Consider the following 12495-nt stretch of genomic DNA (forward strand, 5'->3'; position numbering starts at 1 on the left):
ATTTTTGTTCTTTATTTTTCGGTGTTCAAAATATATAGTAGATATTTTGGTTCATTGAACCTTAGACAAAAGAAAGTTAGAACATCCCCCCCCCCCTTTTTTTTTTTTAATGAGCACTTAAGGAAATGCATTTAGAAAGGCAATATTGAAAATACTGAAACATTTCACCCTTTTAGTTGCACACTCTCCACTCCTGCTCCTGTAGTTCCTAGATCTTCCAGTTGAGATCTAGGTCTTTTTCCTGCAAACCCTAACCATACATAATCAGGGACAATCTTGCTTCCAAAGAGTTTCAAGGTTAATGAAGCAAGACAGGAAAAAGAAGTGTCAGTATTCCCACTTTTTCCAGCTGGACACTGAGGGACTTATTAGGATACTTGCCTAGCATCATAAAAATTTGACGCAGTAACTAGAATTGAACATATGTCTTTGTTTTCCCAGGTATCTGCTTTAAACAGAATCCTTTTTCCCTTCTGTGAAACCTTATTCTTTCTGAAACGCTGTACTGAAGATTCAGGATGGTCAAACCTGGATATTTGAACACATATATTTCAAATTTGTTATATTTTGACAAGCTTCAAAAAAAACTGCCTGCTAACATTCTCTTTTAAAGGCCATTAAATAGTCTGGTACTAGATGTTAGGCCACACTTTCAAAAGCTTTTGCCAGTAAAAATATATTCCTTATGCAAACAAATCAATATTTATGTGTTCTAGCTGGACATTTACATGAACAAACACAGATTTTGCCTGGGCAAACACTGATACATGAAGGCTCCACTGCATGTCTCAGGACAGAGCCCTTACTAAACACATTTTCTAGCAATAAGTAAACTATCCATTTTGAAAGTGTAGTCTTCTATGATTTAAGAAGAATGATGTTTTTCATATTAGTAAAATCTGGAGGAATAATAAACTGATGGAACTGAGCAGCTATGTTTCCTATATTTTTTACAAACTTTTCAAGCTAAATAAAACTTCCTCTTAGAGTTATTATTTGCTCTTTATTTTTTTTTTCCAGTGTACTCTGTGTTTTTACCATAATTTCTAAATGCAAGTTCTTTTACACAAAGCATGAACTCAGTAACATGAATTCATGACTTCTCAATTTTGAATGAATTGCTTTGATCAGAAATAAAAGGAGCAATAAATCAACATCTTCAGAGGGGTCAGAGAAGATAGAAAAATCCTGTGATTTTAATTAGGAATAGAAGAACCGTTTGTGCCCTTTTGCTAAGGATTTGTCTTGGGCTAGCCTTGTCTGCTTTATCTCTCCAGCATCATCAAATGGAAGATCCTGACTTGAGAACTGGAGGCTCTCCAAAATATATGCAAGTTAAATAAATCTAAATAAATATCCTCTCACCTGCACTGTAATTCTTCTATTCGGAGTGGGAGGTCTTGTAAGAGGACCTTCTCTTATGTATGTCTTGTCTCCTTACTACTTTTTAGTATTTTGGTATTCAGGCTTTCGTTTCCTTTGGCTTTCTAGAGGATATTTAGACAGTCTACGCTTAGCTTCAGTAGTTTTAATCAGGCATAATACAAGGATATTGCTAAAGGCTTACTCCCAGCTATCAAAGATAACCTTCTTGAACAGTGGAGGAAGGCAGGGCCCAAGCTGGACTGTAGTTTACACATGAATTTGAATAGTCTGTAAAAGGTAAATGGGTTAGATTTGCACTGTAAAACACTTTATAGAGGGCACTTCTTCCTGCACTGGCTACAGATGGAAGCCATTGCAGATGCTTCTGCTATTTTAATAATGATTTATAATAAAAATTTATATATGTTAAATATTAATAATTACATGCCAGCCTGACTGACGTTTGGTCTTAGAACTACTTAGAAGCTAACTGCAATACATTAATAACCCCAGGAAATAGAAATGAAAGGGTAGTGAACAGGTACTGCTCCATTAACAGTTTGGGGAAATCTGGTTACTTGTCATATCTACTTTTTCTTCTGCTTGATGTAGCTTGATTGCAAAATGCAAGACTAGCACTGGCAAAACTGCCTAAGTATTTAGATACCTTACTTCTGTTCCATTAAAATCGCTGTCCACAAACATTTGCCAATATCACCTTTAAATCTTACCTTCAAAATCAGATTATTTAATAAAAATCTAGTATTGATATTTCTCACAGGAGGTTGAAGACAACTGTAACTTAAAAATTACACCATAAAAGACCAACCCATCTTGGTTTTATTTGTAATTCTCTGTGTGTTAAATGGCCTGGATAAGCAAAACTTGTGGAGAAGACACAAAGAAAATTGTCTGAAAAGTCAGCAAAACAAATAGTATTTCATATCTTCTCATTCATTCACTTTCATACGGGAAGGTTTTTCAGAAGCTTCTATTCAAAGAAGACTAGAAGCTACTGGCTAGGTAGAAAATATGCTTTGTTTTGGCATTTGCTTACTTACCCAGTGCACAGGGAATGAGGAAATGCCATATATCTGATAACACTGACAGATAATATATTTTTTAAAACTATATATAGAAAGGTAACACTAACTTGAATTGTTTGAAGAGAATGTAATCATAGGAATGTTGTGAACCTACACCTGTTGACTTGTCTGCATTCCCATTCAGTCAACCTTCAAACAGAGAGGGAAATCCTCATAGGAGCCTTTGATTTTCTTTTGATTTACCCTTCCTTTCACTGTTTGGGTTAATGTATACCACTCCGTGTACTGTTAGGAGAGCTCCCTGTGTTGGTGATTTCCAGGCCACAGCTGGGAGATTGACAGTGTAAACCTGTGGCAATTTGCAGTACATATGGAACTTATTTATCAAGAGTGTCATCTCTTTCCAAGGTTGCAATCATTCTGCTGTACATCAGAGGGACTTGTGAGAGGAGTGAACTTTGAGGAAAAAATATGAGGTACTCACATATAGTCATATCTATCATAATTCTGTCACATTAAATATGGTTTCTGAAGTGGAGAACCATTTAAAATTGAGTTTATGCTCATTCAAAGTCAATATTTCAAAAAACTGAACACTTTTTCATACAAAAATTACCCTCCATTTCTACCAGACCGGGCATTTTTCATATTGACACTATGTTTTTTGTTCTCCATATGCTGCTCCCTAAACATGAGTATTTCCTTCTATTTCTCTGAGTCTGCCCATAGATGTGGTTACAATAACTCCAGCAAACCAAATGTGGTATTCCAGGTTTCAGGAGGAAGGGGAGCCAGGAGGTGAGCATGCAAAGCACAGAGAGTGGCAGTGTCCTCACCAACAAGGGTGCCATCCCGCAGCACCTGAACACGGCAAGCAGAGCAGGTCTGGTGATGACAACTGCTTCAGCCAGGAGCACAGACGTGCAATGAGCACACGTCAAGTCAGCAACAGGTCAACAGTTCTGTGGTAGGCCAGGTTTGGATGTGAAAACCAATGTCAGACAGTGTCCAGTGGATATAGTGATGAGGCACGTCCACAGCCAAGCCAGGGAGTCAACTCAGAGGGAGAAGGCTGAGGTGCAGAATGCCTGGGTGCAGTGGCCTCAAGGTAGCTGCAATGTAGCTCAGGCAGGAGCCATGGGTGAAGCCTCAAATTAAAGATGCTCCAGATTGAAGTGGGGGGAGCCACCACTGAGGCTTCCAGGCACAGCTGTTTCTTAGAGCTTTCCTCAAGGCTCAACACCTGCCTGAGAAAGGGATCTGTTGCATTTTGTTTGTGATTTAAACTATTAGTTAGCATGTTTACAATTATAACACTAATAATACAGATTTGGAAAACAGTAACTGGATGGAATACACCCACTCCAATTTAGGGATCTAAAAATTATGTGGCTGAATCAGGCCATGGTGTATTCAAAACAGACTTTTCAAAAAGATGAAGCTTACCTTTTAAGTAAGTTGCACTGAGAAATTTTGGCATCTTGGTGATGTGCACCACCCATTTCAATAAAATATAACAATGCAGATTTTAGTACTATGCACTAAGGATTTTTGTTTTACAAAACAAAAACAATAAAACCAAAACCAAAACCAAACCAATATTTTGTAAATTAAAACCTTCAGTGCTCTTAGTTGACCTGAATTCATTCTCTTTATGACCCATTATCAAAACTGTCTGTTAGTGCATGGAGAAAAATTATGTTTCTTTCTTTTTTGTTTGTGTGTGTACAAAGAAGTAGGCATTTTCTGTATAAATGTTTACCCACAGTTCCTGCTTAAAACAAAACAAAACAAAAAATCTGGAATTTTTATGTGATTTGTCTTGAAAACTTCTAAGTGTCCAGAAAAGAAATTCCAACTTAAACAGAAAGCAACAGACTTTTAAAAACAATCTCTACTTGCACCTTTTTGCTTAGACAGGAACACAGTTTATGAATCTTTAGCATCACAATAGAAAGCTAATTTTTATGCTAGATATTAATTAGTAAATGTCATATTAGCTGTATTTTTACAGTTAATGGTTCTGTTTCACACATGTAAAATCACTTTTGAATCAATTCTTCGCTTATTTTATAGTACCACACTATTCCTCACATAGGTCACAATAGGCAAAGACCAACCAAAATAAATCGGTTATGATCTTCTGAACACTCCATGTGTATATCTCTTACCAAAACTGGCAAATTTCTGACACATTCTCTTCTCCCATCTCTTGTAAATCTATTGTCTTTTGTTAATGTATCTTTTGGTATTATTTTTTTCATTTCTGGCCCTTGATAAACACTTTTTGCCTCATTCACACAAAGTAAATTTAATTAAGTAGAATTTGCTTTGGTTGTTAAAAAAGATAGTTTGAGTTCAGAAAGATGGCTATCTTGTTTGAGTGAGTGTTAAAAGCATGGTATATGTCTTATCTATGGTGAGTACATGCTATTTTAATTCATTAAGATAATGCCATATCACAGAATCACATAATGGCCGGGGTTGGAAGGGACCTCTAAAGATCATCTAGTCCAACCTCCCTGCCGAGCAGGATCACCTAGAGCACATTGCACAGGATGGCACCCAGGGAGGTTTTGAATATCTCTAGGAAAGGAGACTCCACAACCTCTCTGGCAACCTGTTTCTGTTCTCAGTCATCCTCACAGTAAAGAAGTGCCCCCTCATATTCAGCTGGAATCTCCTGTGCTTCAGTTTGTGCCCATTGCCTCTTGTTCTCTTGCTGGGCATAACTGAACAGAGACCGGCTCCATCCTCTCTACACCTACCCCTCATACATTTATACACATTCATGAGGTCTCCCCTCAGTCTTCTATTTTCCTGTTCCCATTCAGCCAAAGGAAAGGCTACTAATAAAAGAAAGCTTTAATGTCTTCAGATCTGAAATTCAGCTGCTGTTAAACAGATGACTTTATAGTGATGTGACAGATAGCTAGGTCATGGTTAGATGTCAGATGGGAGTGTGAGCAGGTGGCTGAGACTGTCAGGATCATCTCCTGATGAAGAGAATTTGAAGTCTATTTAAAGCAACAAAATAAAACCTCTCACCATACCTTTCAGAGAAAGCTTGAATCAGATGGATAGACTGTACAAAGGGGTACTCTGGACTTTCTACAGGATGGACCCAACCTGAAAGTGTAGTAGAGTGGGAAAGAAATTAAGGAAGCAAAGCATACACAGGACTTTGGACATGGTGGGATTCCATACATCTTTTGTTGTCTAAAATAGTAAGTGAAAAAAAAATCCTAATAAAGTCCTAAAAAAATCCTTTGCATAGTTTCTGTCACTTGCTTCAAGTTATTAAGTATCCTTGAGAAGGTATAGTCTTTGAAAAGATGAGATTTGGAAATAGTGTTGGCAGTTCACAGACAGAAAAGGTTACATTTCCTTAGGAGAAATAGTGCTAATGATCATACACACAATGAATGAGATTGTAGAGGAAAGGAGAAGGTATGTTGAGATAGGCAAGTGTTATTATGGTCTTACCACAGCAAGCTGATGAATGTCTACCAGGAGAGCAGCTGACCAACACCGTGACAAGTAAGGCCAGGCTATGGTCTTATTTCCTGACTGCCTTCTTGCTATTGTTAGTAGCTCTGCAGAAAAGAAAGGGATTAAAGTAATAATGTAGTACTGATTTGTGTGGGTCAGTTTTGCTACCTTTGTTTTGTATTATTGTTCAAACTGCTAACATTCATCAGGCATTTTAAGAGTAACAATCTATCATAAAGAGAAAGGAAAATGGTATGTATGGTGCCATGCATAGATGGAGGATCAGAGAACTGGAGCACCTCTCCTATGAAGAGAGGCTGAGAGAGCTCGGGTTGTTCAGCCTGAAGGAGAGAAGGCTCTGAGGAGACCTTATAGCGGCCTTCCAGTGCCTAAATGTGGTGTACAAGAAAGGGGAGGAACTCTGTCAGGTAATGTAGAGATAGGACAAGGAGCAATGGCTTTAAACTAAAGGAGGGTAGATTTGGATTAGACATTAGGAAGAAATTCTTTGTGATAAAAGTGGTGAGGCACTGGCACAGGTTGCCCAGAGAAGCTGTGGATGCCCCATCCCTGGAAGTGTTCAAGGCCAGGCTGGATGGGGTTTTGGGTGACCTGATTTAGTGGAAAGTGTCCCTGCCCATGACAGGGGGTTGGAAATGGATGGGCTTAAAAGTCCCTTCCAACCCAAACTATTCTGTAATTCTATGATAAGATGGGCATTTCTACTCTAGACCTGATGTAAACCATATTCCACCTGCAGCCTTGGTGTTTTCACCTGCTCTGACAAGATATTCCTACTTGTACATTCTGATGTGACTTTAATTTTTTTGTAACAAGGTAACTTTTCTAAAATCTAAGATTAGCCTATGATAAGTGGCTAGATGTTTTCTCCCAAACTAGTACTAAGCCAATAGTTCTATGTCCTGTATTTCTGTAGACAATGATTTCAGTTAGGTGTCCTTTATGATGATTAGGCTAATTTTTCAGATCAATTCTCCACTATGTTGACATCTAGCATACCTGAAGGCCATTCCTTTTTTTGTGTTGTTGTCAAATTAAAGAGTGATCTCTGTTTCTTCATAGCAGCTGATAATGAAAATTTGAAACAGCATTAGATCCAGTACAGCCTTTTATGGATCTCCATTCTCTTCAGGCTGAGAGTGAACTGTTCTAAAATACTCCACGTGCAAATGTTTTCAGACACATTTTCGCTTACTCTGGAGTAACTGCATCTGTCCTCCAGGTTTGTCTATCTTAATGATCTGAGTCAGAGAAGTAGTGTATCTTTGGCCTGTTTATATGCAATGGTTTGGTTCAAAGGACAATTTGGTGTATGTAACCTAGATTCCTTTAACATGAAACTAAGTCGGAAGTTATGCTCCACATATGCACTGAAAGCTCTGCAATCCCCACAGAGGCTGGTGGGGTCCAATCTAGTGGTTTGTTCTTTAGGTATCTTTGAAAACAGGCCTCCTTTTGTGCCTGCTTCATTTGTACCAAATTACTAGCTGTGCATGCATGTTTTCCAACACAAGACAACTTTGAGAGCCTTATTCAAGTCAAAAACACTTTGGCTTGATTCTGATTCCACAACTCTGTTACAGTGGCTTAACTCCATTTTTTCAATGTTTTCTTTAAAATATGAATGCTCCTACCTGATTTGTAACTGACTGAAGGAGTATATACCTACAAATACCTAAATTGTCTCTTGTTATGTTATGGGAATTACAAATTATCACATCAGCCAGAATTTTGTGTAGTAGCATTGTAGCCTTTCTCTCTGAAAAATGCCAGTTTCAGCATAATACTTGTCAGGACTATTTTTTTCCATCTAGTTTTCTTTTCTTTGTCTATTTTTCAATCAGGCAAAGAATATGCCGAATAAAACAGATCTTCTACCCATATTGATCTCTAAGAAATACTGTTGTTACTGGGATGACTGTTGCCAGCTTGTAGGAGATTCTATGAGTTGCTCATAGTTGCTGCTAATTAAAGGAACTCTATGATCTTCCAAGCAGCAAGAATCTGTAAACTTTTTTTTTTTTTTAATAAAATTTGTCTTTAAAGTACAAAATGCCAAAGTGTGCAACTGGGGAAGACAAATGAAAGGAAAGAGAAACTTCCTCTCCTCTCTCCTACCCTCAATGAAAGCTTCATATTGGGAAGCATCAGGTTTCAAAAAAAAAAAAAGTGATACTTTTGAACTAGCAGAACTGGGATGATGAAAGTTTTTGAGCGGAAGCTTGTATTGAACACAGTCCCAGATACAGGACTCAGTCGTCTTCTAGTGTAAATGGGTAAAGTCCCATTCCCAGAGACTGTGCTGGTTTACCCTAGTTAAACTTTCTTCATGGTACTTCCCAGTGTCTTTCCTGACTGTAAACTTTTTCTTTATTCTCTGACTCTTTGACTTCTGAAGAGCTGCATATTTGCTTAGTAGTATTTAGTAAAAGATTAAGCACATGAAAATTTTAGATGCGTTTATCACACTCTCTGCTTTTTGTTCTAATTCTTCTCCTTTGCTCCTTGCCATTACGAAATGACACATTAGAGAAATAGCAAAACCTTTGGTGAAAGCATCAGGCTTCATATATTTTTATTTATATACCCAGAAGTTCCTGTTCCTTATAGCAATTGCAAGAGAGTCAACACCATTAGTGACTACGGCAACACAACAACTTCTCAGTTGCTCAAGGAGAATTATTAATCCCTTGCCGTTGCTTGGGTAAATGAAGTCCTCCCTGGAGCTTCTTTTTTTTCTTGCCAGTTGCACAGCATGCACACATGTCCTTTAGCTCAGCCTCACACTTGCTAGGACTGGACTAAGGCAAGTAGAAGGTCCATCCAAGGAACTTGCACTCAAAGTGCTGTGGCAAGAGGACTCCATGCAAGCCCAAGCCAAGCCGTAAATTCACATGGTAGCCTCTGCACTAAATATGTGACTGAGTTATTTAGTAGGAACTGTAATCATTTTGGGGGAGAGAAAGAGATATTGTGAGGCTGGAGACTTGCCCTGGAGTGACACGAGCTGTCTGTGGTGCCTTTCAGAAGAATAACTTTGATATAGGGAACAGCTCAAGCTGTTGAAACTGACCTTCCAAGGTTTCTTCAAGGGCAAATTACTGACTTAATCACTTGACTGGCCTCTGTATCTGATCATTGATGAAGGCCTTAATTAGGACTAAGGCCTATTAATGTATTTTATATACATGCAGCAGTCACTTTCTCTGTTTTCTGGGGATCTTTCAGCTTCAGGAAGTGAAGTGGCAAGCAATAAAAAGCCTGTTTTGTACAGTTTCTGATGAGTTGTGTGGGCCAGTCAAAAGAGAAGAAATACTTCTGAGAAGGCTTTGAATGAATATGAGTGGATCTCTGGTTATCATCCAATTGGGAAACAAGTCATCTCCTTTGTAACATTTTAATTTTTTCAATTGCTCATTGTTGCTTGTGGTTCTGGTTCCCAGGACTTGGTGTCCATAAATCTTCATTTGAAAGCAATGGCTTCTATGCTGATTTATGTAAGATGTGTTAAGATATGGAAAAAAAATCCTGGAGAAGACCAGTTTGCAAAAGCCATCTTAATGCAGTCAGGACCGAATACTTGCAGGTCTAGATACAGCCTAAATCCTGATTGCTTGGATTACTTTGCACATATTGGCCTGTAAGGCTCTTTGCCATCTCTCCTTCTGTGGCCAGCTTTAGGCTGGCTGGTCCATAATTCCTTAAAAATAGAAGTTTTAATCAGCACTTTATATACCTCCAGAAATATCCACATTGAACTCAGAAGAATCCTCATGGAAAGGGTTTTGTCATTCCTGTATTTGTCTGTAACTGCTTATATGTTCACAGTATTGCAGCATGAAGTCATTTGTCCTGACTGCTTAGTCAGCCTCCAGTATGAAATAACAGGTTATGAAAGGACACAGAAAACCTGCCTATAGAAGATACCTTGCTACTGCTTTCATGTCACACCGATAAGGATTGTGCAGCATCTTTATGCATTTTATTGTGTGTATAACATGGTTTAATGGTGACCATAGGGTTCTTGTGATGATTTGAATGATTTCTATAAAGAATTTCATTTTAATGAAGATCTTAGATATTTGTGTCCTCTTATGTAAGATTAAATACACATTAGCACAACATATCAATTATGCCCTATCCCATATTTTGATTGTAATAATTGTTCAGTGTGTTATATAATGAAAAGATAAGAGAAGTTGCTCCATCAAACTAACCAAGACTTGTGGTTGACTAAGAAAGGTGTGAGTGTTCTCCTCAAGCTACAACTCACTTGTGAGGTAAAATCTGCTTCTTGAATCTGTTGTGAACTTCACCTGTTGCATCTGGAGTTCAAAGCATAATACGGACCCATGGGTAGTCATTACAGAGTAGTAGCTCTTGATACAGCAGTGGGCACCAATATGGTGATAAGTTCTATATGAAACTGAGTATTATCTATTGACAGCTGAGTCACATGTGTATTTTGTGATTACACATGCCCTGCTGCTGCTTCAGGGCAACTTGACACTCCCAATCTGTGCTGTTCCTCCTAGATATCATAATTAGTTATGTTAGGGTATCAAATGATATGGATACATATCTGAAAGGCTTTGAAGTGAGTGCTGTATATTTTTTTATCTGTTCTTGTGTGTTCACATCTGGACCAGAAGGCTGTATTGTCTACAGGCACGGGTATAACAAAGCCAACCAGCAAAAACAAAAACTAGCACTGAGCTGAGAATGGTGGCATGTTGCCCATGCTCCATCTCCACCTTCAATTTAAAAATGACCTCACATGGAGCAGTATTCTTGCCTTCTTGGTTTTTGACACTGGGAGTAGTTATTTGCAATGGTTACTGGTTAGGACAGTGAGAAACACTGCTTTACTGACAATTCTTTCAGCAGACCCTTTAGATCCCTAAATCTCCACAGCCATTCTGTGGAAATGGGTTGCTTTAACATGCACTCATCCTCATCTTGTCAAGGAACTGTAGTAGTCTTAACTGGGGCTGTCATACAATATGCATACATTATGCAATGAAGTGGGCTGGCGTCACTACTTTCTACAATGTACTTTAAGATATACCAGCTCAGATCTTGTGGCTGTACAACTACGGGAAAGTAGCAGCCTGTTGAAGTAAACCATTTTCTGCAGCATTTGGATCTCTGCATAATGATCTACTGCACAACGTACATGTTTATGTAAACTTTTTGCTTCTTTCCTTCCATCCTGACTGTAACAAACTCTCAAGGAGTTGTTCATCTCCTTAAGAGGTCTTGAGTTAAGGTAGAAATAATTCTTCATAGCTAAAGAAAGGAAAGTGTCCTAATCCATTTTTTATACTTTCCCATGATTTTATCATCATTCAAAATAATATTTCCCCTTTCTCCAAATATAAAAATTACACAAATGTGACTAGTTTAATTTATGGAATGATTTTTTTAATGCAAGAAACAATGTTCACTGTAGTAAAAGTCTTATCTTCACTCAGCTTCAGTATATAATTCTTGTTCTCCTAAGGAAAATAACCTCAAAGGTAATCAAATATGTCCTTTGCATTACCGAAATCTGTCCTCACAACAAGAAAATAACCTAGATACTATCTGGGATGAAGCACTTCCAGTAAAACACTATACAGTCAGGTCTCTGCAATGGTCACTAGGTCTTGCAAACAATGAGACAGTGGGTGAAATTAGTCTGCCCTGCCTTATGTTTATAAAAATCAGGCATCCATGTTTGTGTTGAATATCTAGTGTTCTTACTGTTGATACAAAGAAAAACACTCCTGGAAAGTGAGTCATCTAATCCTAAGATAGGTTGTGTATAAGATAGATCAGGTGAATCATCATGTGGAGAGGCCCGTTTCTCTTCAGTGACTATAAGACAGATGAGGGTGGTTGATACAGACATTATACATGTTATTAAATTGTCTGAAGTCAGGTGACATGAATTTTAATGTCCTATGTTGTAGCTGAAATAATTATATTAGTATGTGAGAGAGTCACAACCTAATACAGAGGCTACTAACTCTTCTGACTCCCATCAGTAATAAAGCAAATAGTAATGAATTGATTTATTACCTGGTGCAAAGCAGTAAGATCCCATTGGCAAGATGGCAGTGACCTCAAGTTTTGGTTCTCAAGGTGAAGATCCATCTGTTATATTTTACATTTTATTAGAATCAGATTCCTGTCACTATCTACCACTAACCACTAGAGCACCAGTGCTGCTTTCATGGGCAATGGGAAGCAATGATCATTATTAGCACAGGATTCACTTGACCTATCTTTAAAATCTGCTTAAGGCAGAGATAAATAGCTCAATAGATTGTGTTAATTAGACTGACTAGATGCTCATTGACTCTAAGAAGAACTTAAGGTGATTAGCTCCTGTGTAAATGTCCACGTTGTACCTTTCAGTCATCAGATGAATGGTATTTCTAATAGATGGAATAGCTGATTACACCTTAAATTATCAAGGTCATAGAGGAAGCTTACAGAATCCTAAGATTTATATAAAATAGCTATTTAATTTTTGGTGCTCTTGTTTCTAACCCAATTTACTTATTATACTGCTGCTGTTACTACT

The sequence above is a fragment of the Anas acuta genome, chromosome 2 (genome assembly GCF_963932015.1).
Source record: "Anas acuta chromosome 2, bAnaAcu1.1, whole genome shotgun sequence".
NCBI classification, from domain to species: Eukaryota; Metazoa; Chordata; class Aves; order Anseriformes; family Anatidae; genus Anas; species Anas acuta.